We start from the raw sequence: 241 nt of genomic DNA, 5'->3' as shown, positions 1-241 counted from the left end.
CCCGCTGCCCTTCGGCTGCCAGGGGAGCCGAGAGCCGGGGAGGGCGATGGGGAGAAATCGCACCCGGGAGGAGAAACTGGTCCTTCGAGTTTCCTCAGCAGGCGGAGGGGAGGAACAAAGCCGGTGTTTGCAGAGTTGTTGCCAAAACTCAGCACCGCAGAAACTGCCTGCCCTGTCCGGGAGAAACCCTGCAACAGGGAAGAGGTGCAAAGCTGGGAGCCTCCGGCCGGGCATCACCCCT

This window comes from Fulmarus glacialis, unplaced genomic scaffold (assembly GCF_000690835.1).
Source record: "Fulmarus glacialis isolate BGI_N327 unplaced genomic scaffold, ASM69083v1 scaffold16680, whole genome shotgun sequence".
NCBI lineage: Eukaryota > Metazoa > Chordata > Aves > Procellariiformes > Procellariidae > Fulmarus > Fulmarus glacialis.
This window is presented reverse-complemented; position numbering follows the sequence as displayed.